The following is an 18,004-nucleotide window of genomic DNA, read 5'->3' on the forward strand; positions in this document are numbered from 1 at the left end:
TGAAATAAATTTTTAAATGGATATATTACTACAACTCTGTCACCTTTGAGTCACAGACTGAAACTCATTTGTGTATGTATATCCCTGTTTGCTTTAACCTATAAATAATTCTCATTTCTTTTTCCTAGTTAATATACCTTTTGTTAGTTTATTACAGGTTTGGCTACCAGTGTAGTCTTTGGTATGAGATCTAAGCTACAAATTCATATGGGGTAAGTGGTCTCTTGGGACAGTGAGCAACCTGAATATTTTGTGATCTTTGGTATAAGTGTCCATTAATCACATATTCCAGTTTGCCTGGGTGGCAAGATACACTGGTGTGCCCGAGGGGACCATCTGACTCCACGGTAAGCCTGTTACAGTGATCCAGGAGTTCATATTTGTTACAGGGTTGGTGAAATTTAATTATAGAACATACACCCAGTTTGGGGTATCTGCCCTTCTGTTTGACAGTCTGCGCTGAGGTTGGCACTCACAGTCGTGAGCCACTCCTAACAGTGTGACAGACCTAACTTTCACAATGGTGCTAAAGAGGAGAACTGCTGAGCAGGCATCTGCCTAAAATCACAGCATTATTGCAACATGGGGCTACACTTTCAACTAATCCTGGAATGTAAGCTGGTACACAATGCAGCTATCTGCCTATTAAGTAGTGCCTTTCAGTGGCAAAACAGGTCACTTGTTCTCCATGATCTGTACTGGCTACCCATTGGTTTCTGGATTGAATTTAAAGTGTTGGTTTTGATCTGTAAAGCCCTACATGAGCTAGGAGCCTCCTATTTGACAGCCTACCTCTCTCCTGGTGCCATACAGACACTGCTGTGATTGGCAGAAGCACTCAAACAGAAATTCCTTTGATTAAAGAAAGAAGGGTCTGGCAGGAGAGTATTTTCTTTCAATCTGAAATAGCCTAGGTTTATTTCCCTTCAGGCCACACTGCAAGGTGCATCTCTTTTGCATGGGCTACTCTGGTGGACTTTTAAGGAGAACCAGATTGAGGCTGAAAGAAAGTTAGTTGTGTGTTTCTGTGAGCTGCTTAACTTTGTTTTTGTAATGGATGGAAAGAGTCCAATCACTCCCTGAAATTATTTTATATGTTAATGAATAATCACTGATCTGTTTTATGACACTTCATTTTAATAATCAGTTCAGGATTGTTTTAGATTCACTTTATGACCACTAGCTCAATCCGCAGTTGAAACTGACATATTTGGTCATCTTTGTCCACTTTCTACATTTTGTGTAGTCATTTACACTGTGCAAAGTAGATGTGAAGTGGTACTAGACTTCACTGAAGAATTACTCTACCCAGATACAAATGCTTACCTAAAATGCAAGGCAGTGAAGAATTAGGCCCTTTGTTTGCTAACAGGCCATATATTTTGTATATTACATCAACTCATTGCAACACCAGTTTTGGGAGGTAAGGAGATTTATTATAAAAAAATCTACAACATATTTTAGTGATACAATATACAAATTTACTGATGTTAGCATTAGTCTTCAGCACTGCAAGCAAAATAAAGATGTACAAATAATATAGATGACTTTAATGAGTATTGTGTGGCTAAATCCCTATGCAACACTTGCAACATTTTAAGATAAATTATTGTCGAAGCATCTAGAAGAAACCTTGAAAAAACACACAATAATATGCCTCTTCTACAAGATGAACATTTTGCATGCTTGCCCTCCACTTCTCTTACCTGACTCAATTATTTATCCAATTCTTAAAATCTTGAATACAAAAATTTCAGGAGGCAACTTATTAAAAGTAGGCTTAATCTGGATATAAGTTATTAACATAAAACAAATTAAATATGTCTCATCCATTCCTCTTTCTTTTTTGCCCATTGCAACATTATTCTAGAGTAGTTCTTCCACTCAGGGGAAATCAATGACTACAGTAGTTCCTAACCACTGTGAACTGTACTCCTATACATCCAAACATCCACTGTAGCTCCTACCTCTTCATTATCTTCCCCAATGGCCTAAAATACACATCTGAGAGAGGAATGAGAGACTGTATTGCTATGGGACACACAACAAGAAAGGCTTCAGAAAATGAGCAATTTTCCAACATGCCTACCTGAGAAATATGGGAAAAGTAAACATGTAACCCCTCAAGCAGAGATGATGCGGTTGAGGTCCTAGTTCCACTGAAGTTAATGGCAAAGTTTCTGTGGTATATGTGACCCAGACACAGGATACTATTAAACCAGCCTAGATGCAAAAAGTCCTCTATAAGATATAAAATGTGTCCTCAGAATGAGAAACCTTTGATTCATTTTCAGTGTGATGAAGCTTCCATGACGGATTTAAAAGAAATCTGTGACACAGTCAGATTCAGAACATAACATCCACTCCCTACACTTCTGCATTAGCACCATAGATTGTAGTAGATCCTCCCTAAATCAAGGCAATCAGTGATGAAGAAACAGGAAGGGAGTATGTTAGGTAACCAATGTAGTGATGTATGAGGAAAATAATTATACCCGTCTCTTGCCAGGTCATTTATAATGGTCTATCAGTTGTACCACAGACCAAGACATGTCTGAAAACATGCTAAGGTCTAAATAAACTGCAGTGGGCAGTTTCTTTCTGGATCCAGCAAGAAACTGGGTGTGAGATTGCAAATCAGCAGTTTGGTTATTATTACATTACCTACTGTGTTACCCGGGGTTCTTTCAACCCAACGCTCTTGGTAACTTTACTCTGTGTAAGGAGGTGTCAGGAAATAAATCAGGGGAGACACGGCCGTTCTACCGATAGATGGCTGGCACGAACAGGACAACACAAGAGTGCTTTCACTTAAAGCTAAACTTTACTAGTCTCAAGCACTTACACACATCCGCAACAAGTTAGTAAAACACCCCCAACCTTTGATAATTACCGAAGCTGAGTGTGGCTTTCGAGTGATACAGTGGCAGCCCGTCTGCTGGTGGGGAACAGAAGATGCATCCAGAGGGAGAGACCAGTCCCCAAAGAGTCCCCAAACAAGTCCCCTTATTTATACATTAGTAATAGAATGACATGTCCCTTAAAGACACCTTGTTAAGTAAGCAGTTTCAAGCAAGAAGTTCCTTCTGATTATTGATTAACCAGGTGTGGGTTTTTCCAGAACTTGCAGCCTTGAGACCTCAATAGACATTCCTGGGGCATATCCTACTCTTTTAAAATGCATATATCAGCAACTTCAACCCAATTCTTATCAGGAAGGATGCGGGGTCAAGCTGCCCTTTCGGTAGCACCCTAAATCCGCCTCCCCTCCTGCCTTGGTCAAGCTGAGACTTGCTTTTAACAGCTTGCTGACTAGGCTGTCTTTAACAATGAGCCATAGTGGTTTCAGGCACTTTACTGGTTTGCCAAAGTCTCCCTGTACAACTGTACAATGCTGTAATACTTCAGCACAAAACCTATCCCCACAACATAAATCTATGACTGGCTTGACATTCCTTGAACAAATAAATTATCAGTTCCCCAGTTGCTTCTCATATTATCAAAGTCATGACCCTGGAGGAAAAGATTCCAAACCATTACATTACTTGTAACCCATTCCTTTCCTCAAGTTATCACCATCATTACACATACCACTATGGGAAATGGGAGCTGCATATCTAAAAATCACACACAGTCATTTAAAAATTCAAGAGTTAAGGTTATTACTGTTTTCTTTTAATTCATCTGACAACCCAGAAAACTGAACCCCTCTGTTTTATCCTCTCTGAAAGGAACTTCATATTTATTTTCTTCCAAAAGCCTACAGCTATCTTGACTATTTCTAAGTAAAAGAGACTAGAAACCAAATCACTCCCAGATGAAAAAAAAATATCTAAAGCACCACAACATGAACAACAGTGTAACTCAGGGGCCATGGGGTTTATACTTACAAAATATTTATCCTTAGATTTAAGTAAACATGTGGGAATATGTCAAAGGATGACTGACTGGTGGAAAACACTGAAACAGGAATGCAAAGAAGGGAAATAAATGTACAAAGATGGGAAAAGGAACAAGGTACAAAGTTACAACAGTAAGTTGTGCAGAAACACAGAGGGAGAGGGTGACCTGGAGGAGACATGGGCAGAGGAAAGTAGAGTAGATGGGATCCACCTCACGAAGAGAGGGAAGAGCATCTTTGCAAGCAGGCTGGCTAACCTAGTGAGGAGGGCTTTAAACTAGGTTCACCAGGGGAAGGAGACCAAAGCCCCAAGGTAAGCGGGGAAGTGGGATACCGGGAGGAAGCACAAGCAGGAGACTGCAAGAGGGGAGGACTCCTGTCTCAGACCGAGAAAGCGGGACAATCCGCGAGTTATCTTAAGTGCCTATACACAAATGCAAGAAGCCTGGGGAACAAGCAGGGAGAACTAGAAGTCCTGGCACAGTCAGGGAATTATGATGTAATTGGAATAACAGAGACTTGGTGGGATAACTCACATGATTGGAGTACTGTCATGGATGGATATAAACTGCTCAGGAAGGACAGGCAGGGCAGAAAAGGTGGGGGAGTTGCGTTGTATGTAAGAGAGCAGTATGACTGCTCAGAGCTCCGGTATGAAACTGCAGAAAAACCTGAGAGTCTCTGGATTAAATTTAGAAGTATGAACAATAAGGGTAATGTCGTGGTGGGAGTCTGCTACAGACCACCAGACCAGGGGGATGAGGTGGACGAGGCTTTCTTCCAGCAACTAACAGAAGTTGCTAGATCGCAGGCCCTGGTTCTCATGGGTGACTTTAATCACCCTGATATCTGCTGGGAGAGCAATACAGCGGTGCACAGACAATCCAGGAAGTTTCTGGAAAGTGTAGGGGACAATTTCCTGGTGCAAGTGCTGGAGGAACCAACTAGGGGAAAAGCTCTTCTTGACCTGCTGCTCACAAACAGGGAAGAAATAATAGAGGAGGCAATAGTGGATGGGAACCTGGGAGGCAGTGACCATGAGATGGTCGAGTTCAGGATCCTGACACAAGGAAAAAAGGAAAGCAGTAGAACAGAGACCCTGGACTTCAGAAAAGCAGACTTTGACTCCCTCAGGGAACTGATGGGCAAGGTCCCCTGGGAGAATAACATGATGGGGAAAGGAGTCGAGGAAAGCTGGCTGTATTTTAAAGAAACCTTATTGAGGTTGCAGGAACAAACCATCCCGATGTGTAGGAAGAAAAGTAAATATGGCAAGCGACCAGCTTGGCTTAACAGTGAAATCCTTGCTCATCTTAAACACAGAAAACCAGCTTACAAGAAGTGGAAGATTGGACAAATAACCATGGAGGAGTATAAAAGTATTGCTCAGGCATGCAGGTGTGAAATTAGGAAGGCCAAATCACACTTGGAGTTGCAGCTAGCCAGAGATGTTAGGAGTAACAAGAAGGGTTTCTTTAGGTATGTTAGCAACAGGAAGAAAGTCAAGGAAAGTGTGGGCCCCTTGCTGAATGAGGGAGGGAACCTAGTGACGGAGGATGTGGAGAAAGCTAGTGTACTCAATGCTTTTTTTGCCTCTGTCTTCACAGACAAGGTCATCTCCCAGACAGCTGCACTCTGCAGCACGGTATGTTGAGGAGGTGACCAGCTCTCTGTGGAGAAAGAAGTAGTTCGGGACTATTTAGTAAAGCTGGACGAGCACAAGTCCATGGGGCCAGATGCACTGCATCCGAGGGTGCTAAAGGAGTTGGCCGATGAGATTGCAGAGCCATTGGCCATTATCTTTGAAAAATCATGGCAATCGGGGGAGGTCCCGGACGACTGGAAAAAAGCTAATGTAGTGCCCATCTTTAAAAAAGGGAAGAAGGAAGATCCAGGGAACTACAGGCCAGTCAGTCTCACCTCAGTCCCTGGAAAAATCATGGAACAGGTCCTCAAGGAATCAATCCTGAACCACTTAAAGGAGGGGAAAGTGATCAGGAACAGTCAGCATGGATTCACCAAGGGCAAGTTATGCCTGACTAACCTAATTGCCTTCTATGATGAGATAACCGGCTCTGTGGATGAGGGGAAAGCAGTGGATGTGCTATTTCTGGACTTTAGCAAAGCTTTTGATACAGTCTCCCACAGTATTCTTGCCAGCAAGTTAAAGAAGTATGGGCTGGATGAATGGACGGTGGAGGTGAATAGAAAACTGGCTAGATGGTCGGGCTCAACGGGTAGTGATCAATGGTTCCATGTCTAGTTGGCAGCCGGTATCAAGTGGAGTGCCCCAAGGGTCGGTGCTGGGGCCGGTTTTATTCAATATCTTCATTAACGATCTGGAGGATGGTGTGGACTGCACCCTTAGCAAGTTTGCAGATGACACTAAACTGGGAGGAGTGGTTGATACGCTGGAGGGTAGGGATAGGATACAGAGGGACCTAGACAAATTAGAGGATTGGGCCAAAAGAAATATGATGAGGTTCAACAAGGACAAGTGCAGAGTCCTGCACTTAGGACGGAAGAATCCCATGCACTGTTACAGACTAGGGACCGAATGGCTGGGCAGCAGTTCTGCAGAAAAGGACCTAGGGGTTATGGTGGACAAAAAGCTGAATATGAGTCAACAGTGTGCCCTTGTTGCCAAGAAGGCTAATGGCATTTTGGGTTGTATAAGTAGGGGCATTTCCAGCAGATCGAGGGATGTGATCATTCCCCTCTACTCAGCACTGGTGAGGCCTCATTTGGAGTACTGTGTCCAGTTTTGGGCCCCACACTACAAGAAGGATGTGGATAAATTGGAGAGAGTCCAGCGGAGGGCAACAAAAATGATTAGGGAGCTAGAGCACATGACTTATGAGGAGAGGCTGAGGGAACTGGGATTGTTTAGTCTGCAGAAGAGAAGAATGAGGGGGGATTTGATAGCTGCTTTCAACTACCTGAAAGGGGGTTCCAAAGAGGATGGATCTAGACTGTTCTAAGTGGTAGAAGATGACAGAACAAGGAGTAATGGTCTCAAGTTGCAGAGTGGGAGGTTTAGGTTGGACATTAGGAAAAACTTTTTCACTAGTAGGGTGGTGAAGAACTGGAATGGGTTACCTAGGGAGGTGGTGGAATCTCCTTCCTTAGAGGTTTTTAAGGTCAGGCTTGACAAAGCCCTGGCTGGGATGATTTAGTTGGGTTTGGTCCTGCTTTGAGCAGGGGGTTGGACTAGATGACCTCCTGAGGTCCCTTCCAACCCTGAGATTCTATGATTCTATGGATCTTGAAGAAAAGAGTTGCTTGTGAGAAATGAAGAGGGGGCATGGAATGGGAAAAGACTAGACAATAATTGCTATAGAAGAGAGAGAAACTGTAGAAATATAGAACCCTCATCCCCAACAGAATAGGAGACATGAATGAGTTGATTTGAATGAAGTGAGAGTACCCAAATCTTTCCCTCCAGATTTGTACCACACCTTGGAGGAAAGTGGGACATAGTTGGCTAGTTTTGATAAGAAAGCACAGTTCAGTGCTATGCATTTGCTGTTTGCAGCCTCAACAGGAATCAAAGGAGTCAAAATACTTCAAGAAGAGTTCTTCTCATGGTATTTCAAGCTCATCTAGCAGCAGGAAATAATAAAAATATCATACGGGAGATAGTTGAGGGACAGGAAGTAGAACAACAAAAGAAGTGAGAAAGTTGTTGCTATCTGATGCCCGTTCAATGCCCTAGGTGAAAATGCTTCTGAGTTCCTAGCAGACAAGTAGCTACAGCTCAAAAACAACACCTCCACAGTTGACCTTTATAGTTGCCAGGAATAAATTAAGCCCTAGAGCAGGTCCTTTCAGGTCTAAGATTTATACACATTGATGAGGTAGTTGGGGAAGCTTGTGCTGCACCTAGACCATAGACAACTAGTTACTACACTACAAATACTGTTACACTGTATTTCAATCTATAGGCTGTCAGTTTGTAAACAGATGGAGTTCCCATCAGTACTTTACCAAGGATGTTCTGGCCCAGTTTGAAAACTGAAATCTCCCCCCACCCCCCACCACAAAACAAACAAATAATATAATCCCCACTAAGTACTTTTACAAGGAGACCTTCCTAGTCTTCTCTGAATCTCAGTAATTACCTCATCAAAATCTATCCATCTTGCTTCCAAGTTCTCTACAGAAATAGCTACCAGTTTGTTTAACTTTTCCTGAGCTGTGGATGGATGTTCTTAGATAGATCTTGATTACTTTTAGGTTGCTGAAACTCCTTTCATTTGCAGCCTGCTGAGACTTTTCAGTTTCTTGCCCATCAAAAGAGCAAAAATTTCTCTGACTCCATCATACTTATGCATCCTATCATCCAACTGTGTTAATATTTTGTCTAAGGAAGGGTTGAGAACCTTGCATTCAAAATTTTTCAGGATGACCTTCCATTTATGGAAGTTTGCTTGGCATTACTTTCCTCCCTCATGTCATTTCTTTTTGAAGTACATGTATATACCTAATGGTTCAGCCCGTGAGCAGCAGCTTCCTTACATGTAATCAGGGCCGGCCCCATTGTTTTTGCCACTGCAAGCAGCGGAAAAAAAAAAGCCACGATTGGTGGCAGCTCTACCACCGCCGCTTCATTCTTCAGCGGCAATTTGAAGGCTGGTCCTTCCCTCCAAGAGGGACTGAGGGACCCGCCGCCGAATTGCTGCTGAAGAGCCGGATGTGCCGCCCCTTTCTGTTGGCCGCCCCAAGCACCTGCTTGCTGCGCTGGTGCCTGGAGCTGGCCCTGTATGTAATGACCCCAGAAGACTGTAATTCTGATAAAGGGTATCAAAGGCTACCAAGTAAACCACAAGCCGTTTGAATGCCGAGATCTAAAGTCTGCAGTTATTTGCTCACACTGTTAATTTTTGATAGTATACCACATCTCGGCCAAACCAAAACACCAAAAGCTCAGAAATGTTTGTTTGCAGCTATTATGCTGTGGTTTAAGACTGAGTGAAGACTTTGATATCATCTCATGTGTTACAAAGATGCTTAACCTGATTTAATAGTTCAAGGTCAGCAACCTCTGGCACGCGGCTCACCAGGGTAAGCACCCTGGCGGGCCGACCCAGTTTGTTTATCTGCCACGTCGACAGGTTCGGCCGATCGCGGCTTTCACTGGCTGCGGTTTGCCGTCCCAGGCCAATGGGGGCTGTGGGAAGCGGCGTGTGCTAAACACTTCTCACCTAAGTAAAATATTCGAGAAATGATACAAAGTATTGTGTCACATATCCTTCTGCATCTGACAGCAGGTTTGCATATCTTTGCCAAATGTGTGACCCTTTTCCAACCATTCTTCAAATTCCACTTAGTGAGCAATTGCCTTCACATGTTCCTTTGATTGTTCATGTTGGCATACTGTCTCGATAAAGTGGAAAAAGTTTGTGAACCCAGTTTCACAGTTCACAACTTAAGATGAGGAATTTGGTTGGGAAAGCAAGCAAAACAGAACCAGGAGGCAAGAATTGAGCAGTACATCAACCAAGATTTTTGGTGTAACCTGACATTGCATTTTTGACAAAACCAAACCCACCTTATTTTAATGCTAGCTTTCCTTTGCGTTTGCTAGGCAGAAAGTCTCGTTCTAAATTAACAAAAGGTCTGTTTTCTACCAAAAAAAAACCCAGCTGAAAGACTCGATCTCTTGTGGCCAACTAGCTGGATCTTCATGGAGGCTTCAGACACATACTGTTAGAATAACTCAGAGGAAGATCCCTGCATTCCTACGGAAAGTTCTAGAACATGTCACTCTATTACATAGTAATAAAGATTTACTAATCATAGAGCTCCACTGACAAAGCTCAGTAAAATTTGCATCCATTTGGCTGACAGTTGTGAAATTTCACTTTTGCTGTGAATTTGCTGAGAACTCAGACCAAGAATATTTTCCAGAGTATCTTGCAGTTCTCCCACACTTTCTACACTGTTCATATAACAAAATAAAATCACCTGTTCTTATTTACACTGGTGTAAATCCAAAGTAATATTGTTGAAGTCAATGGAATTAATCTAGATTTACATTGGTATAACTAATGGCAGAAGTAACCCTATTGTATTTGGGTTACTCTGTATTTGCCCTGGTGTAAATGAGAACAGAACTTGGTGCAATATGTTGTTTATATATAATACATTTAAGTGAAGAATACAGTATCACAAAACACTGCAGAGAGACAACCCTAAAATAAATTCCAGTGATTTTCTCAAACAGCTTGTGAACATATTCTATTAGGCTATAAGAAATAAGTCAGGACTGATCCCTTTATCACCGTTGGCTGACATTGTATTTAATTATAATATTTTGCATGGTTACAATGGCTTTCCTCCACATATTATTTAATCTAGAGAACTGCATCTTCTTCTGCTTGAATAGTGACAGATTATTGAGTTTTAGTAACTAGCTAGGAAGCCGGATTTTAGGTCTTTGCTGTAAACTTGGCACGATCACAGAATGAAGGCCGCTGTGTATGAATAAAGGCCTTAAACACATTGTTATTGTTATCAAAAACTTAAACCCTGGAATATGGAAGTATGCATTAAATGATATGTCTTCCAGCATTTTTAACAGACTACAGTATACTGTCTACAGTCTTAGTCTATTAAAGCATCTGATTTTACACAGAACAGCCATTTACAGAAGGTGCGAAAGGGTCGGGAAAAAAGAAGCAGGTTTATGGGGTAGGTTTGACCCATGGAGCAGAGTTGTCATCAAAAACTGCAGTTACAGTATTCAGTAAGTGCACAAAGTAATACAATATGTAACGATATTTCAGACCACAGACTATTATCTCAGCTAGTACCCTGGATCTATTATGCATACTCTGGGCTGAATTTATCCTCATCTATATCTGTGCAACTCCAATGACGTCGGTAATTACACAGATGTAAATGTAGCAATATTTGAACCTATGGTTTCAGTAGGAAAACTATGAACTGAAGAAAGTGCTTTTAATCCAAAATATAATTTGCTGGGCTACAGATAGACTAGGATCATTTGTTATAACTCTATTTGTGTTAAAGAAGCTGAACCTGCATATATTGTCCAAATATAATAACATTATTTCTTAGCACAGGGATCAGCAACCTCTGGCACGCGACTCGCAAGGGAAGCCGAGGCCAGCACATCCCTCGGTCCTCGGCACTTCCCGCCGCCCCCAATGGCCTGGGACGGTGAACCTCGGACAGTGGGAGCCACAGTCGGCCGAACCTGCCAATGCGGCAGGTAAACAAACTGGCCCGGCCCACCAGGGTGCTCACCCTTGCAAGCCACGTGCCAGAGGTTGTCGACCCCTGACTTATATAATAATGCTTTTCAGAAGAAGATCTTAAAATACTTTACCAAGGATCAAAATCCTTTTTCACAGATGGAAAAACTAAGGCACATAGGGCTAGTTTCACAAAAGAACTTAGGTGCCTAGCAGCACTGGGATTCACAAAACCACCCCCATCTGCTGCTGATCCCTGTAAGTGCCCACATTGTCTCGTTGCTTACATTTTTGCAGTAAAAGTTTGCTTAGCACCTGTGATTCTTCTTGTGCACTTGTGCAACTGCAGTCCCATGCAAGCCTTCTGGATGAATCAACCCCAGTGTGAGGCACAAACTGGGGAAAGATAGATGTTCCTCCAGCTAACTCACCCATGGGGCCCGATCTGGTAAGTGGGACCCGTATATGAACTCACATAAAACTGCTGAGGAGTGGGAGCACAACCTCCATCACAACTTTTAGCCAAGGGGTCAGGGTATTCATCTGGGATGTTAGAGACCCCCAGTTCAAGCCCTCCTTCACTGAGAAGGAGAATGGACTTGAACAGGGATCTGCTAACTCCCAGGAAAATGCCCTAAACAGAGAGCTATGGGATATCCTGATGTGGGGCTCCCTCCGTCTTTTCTGTTGAAGCTGTTGCCCTGTGGCTAAGTAATAAAAGGGTCATTGGGCCAGCTAGAGCAAGCACAAGCATGAGAATGACTATGGCCAGGCAGTGAGAGCACTTGTGTGGGAAGTAGAGGACCCAGGACCCTGTCGGCCTGTTCCAATGACTTTTAAAATTGTGATTCACAGTAGTACAGCTTCAACAGGAGAACCAGAGTAAGCCCTGTGTCAGAAAATCCCATAGCCTGGCAGATAAGGCGTTTACATGAGAGGTGGCAGACCCCTGTGTAAATCCCTTCTCCCCTCAGGTGTAGGGGGAGACTTGAACTAGGGAGGTGTCTCTGACATGATAAGAATATAAGAATGACCACACTGGGTCAGACCAATGGTCCATCTAGCCCAGTATCCTGTCTTCCGACAGTGGCCATGCCAGAAGCTTCAGACGGAATGAACAGAACAGGGCAATTTATCGAGAAATCCATCCCCCGTCATCCAGTCCCAGCTTCTGGCAGTACAGCTTCTAGGGTACATCCCAGTGGACTACCCTAACCACTGGGTGAAAAGTTATGAGGGAGGGCTAGGGCCTCCTACTCCCAAAAATGGCAAAGGTGCCTAGCTTCAAGAGAGGGTTTGAAGCTGAGAATCCCAAGCAGAAGGAGGTGCTGAACAACCTGAGATGGATGGGGCTGAAGACACAGCCCTTGCTTTGGCATTTCCCATTGGCTAGCTTAGGTGGGGTGCTATCTAGCATGCTAGCTTTTGTGAATCCCACTCTGAGACACCTGGCTCCCTCCATTCATTGTATAGGAAGCCTGGCTTCAGGCTTTCCTTAATCCCAGTATTTTCTAGGCACATACAAGTTAGGTGTGGTGATGATCAGCATTGCCAAATCTATGTTCCTTTGTGAATATAGTCCACAGCATTTAAAGCCAAAAATTTCAAACTTATGTGTAAAGTTAGAAACCTAAGTCCATACTTAGGCACATTTCACCTAAGTGATTTGCCCAGGGATATATAGTGAATTAATGGTAGACAAAGAAATATCCACTAGCTTATCTAACCCATTATTTATTATTTTGTATTATACTAGCACCTCAGGTTCCCAACCATGATCAGGGCTACACAGTGCTAACAATGCACTTAATAAAAGAAAGCCCCCACCCCAAAGCACTTAAAATCTAAACTGCCAAGACAAACAGTGGGTGAGAATAGGAACTATTATTATTCCCATTTCACAGATGGGACCTGAGGGACAGAGATTAAGTCACTTCCAAGGTCTCTCAGCTAGGATGTGACTAAGCAAGGAATTGAACTCAAGGTCTGCTGGTCCCCAGTCCAGTACCATAGACTATCTTGCTATTCTCTTTGCATTTCTTTACTTTCTATCCTGCTGTTGGAATTGCTTTCTTTCAACTCTATACTATGATTTATACATGCACACACTTCCCCTCCCCCAGAGATCCACATATAACTGGTCACATATATTTTGCCTCATTCACACTCCTGGAGGAGCCTAGGTATCATTATTGCAGCTCCCTTCCCCATTACAGACAATATGAACTGCATTAGTTGTAAAGGATTGTTGAATGGACAGGCTTGGGGTTGCTGCCACTGTAGAAAAATACTTCCCAAAAGGTTAGAACCTACATTTTATCAAAGAAAACAGCAATGGAAGATTTGAACTGTTGTTTTTTGAATTACAGCTTGCTGAGATACTTGACTGAATCCCTTAATCCTTATAATACTGTCCTATTTTAGCTTTTATATAAGCATCTGCTCATACAAAGTCTGCATCAAACTCCAATCCAAGAAGTATTAGAACTGCTTGTAAGACTGATTGACTGAGCTGCTGCATCCAGGGTAGAAAAATTCAAGAAATAAGCAGCAGCAATACCACTTGAGTCCAGCAAGAACCGGTACTTAGTTACTCATAGTCTTTGCTATTCCAGTTCTTACAGACAAGATTTTTCTACTACCAGCTTGTTTCTAATAGTTATGAACAAAATGGTGTCAAGAAATGTAGCTAGATTGGTGTAATTTTTTTTAAGTGCTAGGCATATTGATTGAGGCCATCTTAGGGAAAATACTATAATGGTAGTTGTGCTACATGGCTTTGAAATCAATTATACTTGACAGCTTGTCTCATGTGACACATTTAATGGAACAGATTGATCTGTTTTGTGCAAGGTAAGTACTTACAATTAAGATTTGATTTTGTTATGTTATCAGCAGTGAAATGAGAGTATGAGGGAAAGAGAGCTAGCACCCTCCTTCAAATAATTAAAATAAGGTCACTAGTTTCTTTAAAAAGAAGCTTCAGTCATGATTTAAAATGGCCTTGCAATACTTTTGCATTTTTTAAATAAAAAATAGTGGGATAGGCAGTTAAGAAGAGGTGCTGGTCAAGAGGTCATAGAATACATAAAAGGGAGGAAAGCCAAAAGCTATAATCTGATAGGCACAAACCAAGCTGTTTTTATCCTATGCTAAATCTCTAGGTCTACTTATCTTGTAATCATGTTTGGAGCCAGTTAATGGCATGGATTTCCCAGAATTCACTGATGCATATGTGGGCAGTTGTAGATGCACAATTATGGTTGACACATGGTGGGGGAAAATGTGCCATGTGGACACAACTGTTTACGATAAGGAGGTTGGATGAGAGTGCCACTGACTGGTTACAAAACCCACAGATCCACTGGTAATGTAGGCACAGTTTATTAACTGGGGAATACTCAGCCTAGTCCCACGTTGGAGAAAAAAATCCATTTAGTAAAAGAGATTTGATGTTTTACTAGTTTGTCATTGTTTTAAGTGACACGACTTTAAGTCCTCTCAACTTGCATAGCTTCCAAGCTCTCAGGTTTCACTGAGTGTAACATAAATATGCTTGCATCCGAAGAAGTGGGTATTCACCCACGAAAGCTCATGCTGCAAAACATCTGTTAGTCTATAAGGTGCCACAGGATTCTTTGCTGCTTCTATAAATATGCTGGTTAAATTATATGACAAACCTTGTTTTTCTTTGTTTCCTTGTTTTAATTCATGGGCTGTAGGGTTTGCATTTCTGTTTTTCAGAAGCAATGACATAGCCGAGGACAGAAGGACCCATCTTGAAAAGATGTTTTAGGTTAATCGACATTTTATAAATAAAACAAACAGAGATTCAGCTTCTTTGGAGAGACTAAGTAACTGCTGGCGGTTCATAATTCAGCTTTTGAATATTGAATCTTACAGTTTGAAAACAATTATATTCCGAATACAGCATACACCCTCCAATACAACCATCCATTAGGAATCCATGAAGCAGAAAAAGTAAAATTGGCACAAATGATTAATTTTAAAATACAACTAGACATCATGTCCTCTCACCTGAAACAGAACAAAACAACAAATAATTGCAGCAGGAGAGGAAATTGCAGAATACTACCAGTTAACCCTAACTGAACATAGGTTGCTTGAAATAAAAAAAAAAGGTGACGTTAGCATTTACTTTGGTACTTAAAACTTAATGAACACATGAAATTATCTTCCTACTAGTCAAGTACCACCCACCTTTATGTTGGATGACAGAGGTTATCAAGATCTCTTACTCTCCTAATGTTAATTTTGAAGAGGCAAGCAGTTTAAGAACAGATCTGATCTCTGAAAAACCTTTTTCTTTAAACAAATAATAGCAATGATTAAAGTCATACATGAAAATGCACAAAAATCATTGCAGTACTAATTTATGACAGGTAAGATAAGGAAGAACTACTTTCTGGAAACTTAGGCCCTGATCCTGGAAGATACTCTTCAAAGACACACCCAGCCATCTTTGCAGAGTTGTATTGGCTTCAGTGGAGTTCTGCAGAGCTGCAAGAATCCACTCACACCTCTGGATGCAGGATCAGAGCCTTAGGCAAGAAAGTGAAGAATGACATTAGCTATACTGGCTAAGAGTCTGATGCAGAGCTGATTAAAGGAAATGGAAAGATTCCCACTCACAAGTGCCACAAGTACTCCTGTTTTTTTTCCACTCACTTCAGTGAGCTTTGGATCAGAAACCAAGTCAAGAGATTATAAGGAATATCAATCCTTATCAATTCAGGACATGGGTTGATTGCTTTTGGGGATTTGTAAGTGTTTCTTTCCCATTATACAGCATTGCAAAATTGTATGGACACATTTTAGACTTTCCAAGAAGTCCTACAAAAACACAACAACAAATGCACCAAAAATTTCAATATGGTCATGATTGCTTGGAATGCTTAGTGTAATATGGGGGAAAATATCATCTGTTCTCTTGCTCTGTGTTGTAAATACAAAAAAGTAGATTCATCCCCTACATAACACTTGCTTTATCTTTCTCCTTTAGATAAATAAAAACATTAAACTATAATCATGCATATATATAACACAAAATTTTGAACAACATTTTTTTGGGACAAAGTCAGTTATGGGTGTAGTTGCACTGAAGTCAAGTGAAATGGAGCCAGAATTAAATGATGAAAGCTTTCACATTACATCTTTTTTCCCACTTGAGCAAGACTAATAAATGTAAGCAAAATATATTATAAACTATAAGGTTTTCTATTCGTCTATCCAGGTTTTCAGACCATGATCAGCACTGTAGTAGCCAATCACATGGTTTTTCTCTTTATAAAAGTTAATGGGATCCATTCCATTGATTTCAATGAGAGCTGGATTAGTCCTTAAAATCATCAATTTCACATTTATTCTGAATGAATAAATAGTATTTCTTAGTACTACAGCCTGTGTATTTTGTATGGAACACAAGTTTCAAATTTAAATGTCCGATGGCATCATTTAATAATAGACTAACTAGCAATTGTTGTGCTCCAAGGGCTAGATTCCCAAAGGAATTTAGGTACACTGATGCTCAGCATCACCACACCTACCTTTTAGGAGCCTTGAAAACCATTGTGATTCACAGCATCTGATCTAGGAACCTAGGCTTCCTTTACAATGAATGGAGGAATATAGGCGCCTTAGACTATGATTCACAATAGTCAGCAGGCTAAGCAACTCCTTACCCAATCTAGCCACTGGGAAGTGGAAAGGTGAAGGACCTGTCCTAAACTCTCAGGGAGTTTGGTGCCTAAATCCAGGCTGAAGGGAGACACCTTTCTCTACTTGGGATTCTTAGCTACAAATCCCCTCTTGGCATTAGGCTACTATGCCATTTTTGCAAGAAGCAGGAGATGGGAGGACCTCCCTTCTAATTTTTAGCTCAGTGGTTAGGATACTGACCTGGGATGTGGTTTTGGAGCATGGGGACTGGATTCTGGGTCTCCCACGTGAATGCTTTAACCACCAGGCTATAGCATCTCTCTCTCTCTCTCTCTCTCTCTCTCAAAATGACTCATTATTTATCCAGAGTGAAACAACTTCAGCAGGAGAGACTGAGGGAGCCCTACATCAGAATAGTCCACTGGTTAAGGCCTTCATCTGAGATGGAGCAAATCCCTGTTCAAATACCTTCTCCCCTTCAGGTGGAGAGGGGACCTGAAGTGTGTGTGGGGCTCCAGGGCCAGCTTTAAGATGTGTGGGGCCCCATTCAAAAGAGTTGCTGCCGAAATTCCGCCGAATACAGCGGCAGCGATTGAGCTGCCAGCGAAGATACCGGTGGCAATTCGGTGGCAGCTCAATCAGTTGCTGCTGTTTCCAGCAGCATTTCGGCGGAGGGTGCGGGGCCCCTCTTCCGGACGCTGCAGGGCCCTCTTAGGCGCGGGGCTTGATTCATGGGAATCGGGGGAATCGCCCTAAAGCTGGCCCTGTGGGGCTCTCCCATATTCCAGATGAGAAGGCTATCAATTGAGCTAAAAGCTATGAGGGAATGCCTCCTCTCCCACAGCCATTTTGTGTGAACTTACCTATGGGGGCCTGATCTCATAAGCAAGTTCTGAGCACAGTTACTAGATCAGACCCAATAAGTGAATTAAGTCGAGGAACACCTGTGTTGCCCCAGTTTGTGCATTGCTCTGGGGTTTAGGCATCCAGATGTCTAGAGTGGGGCTTCAGTGCGTATGCCTACAGGCAGAAACAGAAGGTGTTCTTACTGCAAAAATGCAGGCAGTGAGTGAATTTAGGCACCTGCAAGACTTGGCAGTAGCTGAACGGGGGGTTTGTAAACCCCAGTGGGACCAGATTCTGGGATTTAAGTACCTAAAGTGGCAGTTAGGTCCCTTTGTGAATCTAGCCCCTAAATGTTACC

At 42.2% G+C, this 18,004-nt stretch overlaps 1 long non-coding RNA gene across 2 annotated transcripts in view; it reads right to left on the reverse strand.

The window, feature by feature from the left end:
* The window catches only part of LOC120395213, a 59,626-nt gene extending 50,030 nt beyond the window's left edge, over window positions 1-9,596 (reverse strand). For both annotated transcript variants that reach the window (XR_005592527.1, XR_005592526.1), the window contains exon 1: window positions 9,453-9,596. This is a non-coding gene — a long non-coding RNA (uncharacterized LOC120395213). The remainder of the gene's footprint in view (window positions 1-9,452) is intronic.
* Between the last annotated feature and the right edge of the window lie 8,408 nt (window positions 9,597-18,004).

This window comes from Mauremys reevesii, linkage group 1 (assembly GCF_016161935.1).
Source record: "Mauremys reevesii isolate NIE-2019 linkage group 1, ASM1616193v1, whole genome shotgun sequence".
NCBI classification, from domain to species: domain Eukaryota; kingdom Metazoa; phylum Chordata; order Testudines; family Geoemydidae; genus Mauremys; species Mauremys reevesii.